Below are 3,107 nucleotides of genomic sequence, written 5' to 3' on the forward strand. Positions count from 1 at the left end.
GAATTTATTTCTATAATTAATTTTATTTATTTTATTTATTATCTTTCATAATTAATCATATAATTTATTTTTTATTATGCAAAGGTAAAAGAATTACGTAGACTTTAATTATTCTAAACCTCAAGAAGATACGTAGAAAGCTTAATTGAAAAATTAAATCCAAGTCTTTCTTTTAATTTTCAATTATTGTAATTAATAATTTAAAAATTAAATCAAGATCATGTATTAGAATTGACGGTTCAATGTCGATTTCGAATCAGGGTCATGAATCAGAATCGTCGGTTCTAAACCAAGGTCATGAACCAGAACCGTCGGTTTCGAACAGTGAACGAACCGTCTTATTATGATTTCGGTTCAGGGTCCTTAATTTTTCAACCGTGAATCGACGGTTTAGAATCGAAATCGTCGATTCATGAACCATGGCCAAGACTATCTATAGATAACTTGTTGGTGGGAACAATTATATCAAAAATAAATTTTGTGAAATACAGTAACCAGTAAATTTGCGTACTTGGATTCGTATTCCGATGAAGCCCTTTCGAATACAATGTGAGACGTTGACATTAGTCATTTCCATGACCCAATTTGCTTCACATATTGCATTTCTATAGGAGACTCAATCTCTTTGTCTAATGGTTTTTGTTTTTGTGTATTTGGTGAAGAGGAAGAGTGACAACTACTTATATTAAAAGCAAATAACGTGATTTTATTGGGGAGGTAGTTTAGACTTAAATAAGAGTCCAACTACCAATAACTACCTTTAGTAGTTAAAGCAACCAAGGTTAAGTTGACCCATCATGGGTGACCCAGACCTAATATCTCTCACTCACACATGACGAAAGACCTGAACCAAATACTTAGCTATAGAAATCTCATTTAGCAGTATGTTTCATACTTACAAATGTGTCATGTGACCTTGCGAGCAACTCATGTGACCTTGCGAGCAACTTACACTTGGGAGCTAAATGTTATGCATCTGTTAGGAATAACATAGTCGCTTCAATCCAAATAAAGCGTTAGACTCACAGTATCCCAGACTTGCTCAATAACACTAGTTCCCTTTAATCCGTCATTTATCATTTTGTTATTTTTGTATATATCCATGATTAAGTCAATTCTCCCATATGAGTGACATGATTGGTCAGCCAATGGACACATGTAATATATAAATCTTCCTCTTTTACTCAAATTCTCAATTTAAACTTAGCTATTTTTTTAGTCATGTTCCATAGACCGAATCATATGTAGCCATAAGTTCCAAACTAAAATAGCAACACTAATAGTAAATATTGAATAACAACAAAGAGTCAAAGGGTACTAACATGAGATAATCCTCATAAAGTCTCACACAATGAGGAAGCAGATATTCATCCTTTTACTACTTTAACTAATTGTCTTATTTATGCACACATGGTATGAATCATGTACTACAGTGTGTATTTTCTCAAATGTCATTCACAACACTGTACAAATCTTAGTTCAGTTGCTATACCCAGCGTTTAACCTGAGTTCTTAATCATCTTCACACTTGCAAGTGTTTTATCCATATTAAGAACTCACATATGACATTCACAAGTTATTTAGGCTTGGGGAATCCAAATTAGTCATTTTTAAAGGTGTTTTTCCATGACCTCATCTTGATTAATTATTAAGGCGACATTTTATCTTCAATAAATCTTTTCTTGAGAAATTTGTGTCCCACTGGCATGCTCTCTCAACATCACATTTCTCAAGAATAATGTCTCATCTGTACTCGTTCTCTCAATACCAAATGTGATTACTCGTGTGAGTGAGCCAATCTCTAGCTTATCTGACATTATAATCTTGTTGAGCTAAAAATGATGTGTATGCATTGAAAACCCAAGAATTTCAAGACACAAGTTCAAACATAGGCGAAACTTGAATTTATGGTTTTCGGTGTTGCATCACTAGTACAATATATAAGCTCAACGCTTATCAATCAAAGTCTACATAATCCAAGAGATTTAACATGTGCAAAATATACTTTTCTTGGAATAATCTCAGTCAAAGGATCGATGACCATGCAATGCTTAAAATTATATTGCATGCTCATTTCCTTCTTGGAAATTGAGTCTTTTACTATATTGTGTTTAGTATTGATATGTTTGATTATCCTATAAAAATTCATGATCTTTTATCTCAACAGACAACTATTGCTCTGACAATATATTTTTGTTTACTCATATTCATGAAAAATCTTCTTAACCAAACAATTTTTTGCATAATCATTGAACATGTTATATACTCAGCTTTCGTTGTGGATAAGGCTATGCATCTCTATTTCTTATCGCTCCAAGATATGGACCATTTTGGAGTAAGAAAACATAGTCTTAATTTAATTTGTGTTGGTTTAAACACTTCCCAAATTAGCATCTCAATAGCCAATCAAACGCAAATTTGATCCTTAATCATATAAACAATAATTCATAGAGTCTTTAAAATATCAATTTCTATAGATAACCTTTCAGTACTATTTTCAACATTGACTTATATCGACTAATCAACATAACAATAAAAATAAATGTCTTGGCACATATATAATATATTTGATGACATCTGAATAGGTAACTATTGATATTTCTCTGCTTCTATCTTAAGTTTTAAGACATATCTCTCAGCTCAATCATTCGTCATTTGATACAGGATTATCAATAGCTTTATAGCTTACCATTTTGGATTAGTTCCTAATATGTAATCTATTTTCCCATATCTTGTAGATCAAAAGTATGGACAACCATCCTTTGATGATCAGCATTTACTTCAAATCATTTCTAGTTATCTATACATCATCACACACATTGATAGAATTACAAATTTGTCATCAGACTTCGTCACATATACATGGTAGTTTTCGTAAATCATTTTAAAGTCATAAGGTATTAACTCTTATGAAATTTCAAGTACTAGTATCTGGATGACAGTTTTAGGTCATTTAGCATCCTTGAAACTTGTATATTATGCGTCTTAAACCTATAACAATGAGATCTATATTTTGTTTTACACAGATTTCTTTGTTAAGTTCTCTACTAAAGAAAAGTTGTCTTGACATTCATCTAGTGTAATTCTAAATTCAAATATGTTACTAT

The sequence above is a fragment of the Mangifera indica genome, chromosome 18, assembly GCF_011075055.1.
Source record: "Mangifera indica cultivar Alphonso chromosome 18, CATAS_Mindica_2.1, whole genome shotgun sequence".
Lineage (NCBI taxonomy): Eukaryota > Viridiplantae > Streptophyta > Magnoliopsida > Sapindales > Anacardiaceae > Mangifera > Mangifera indica.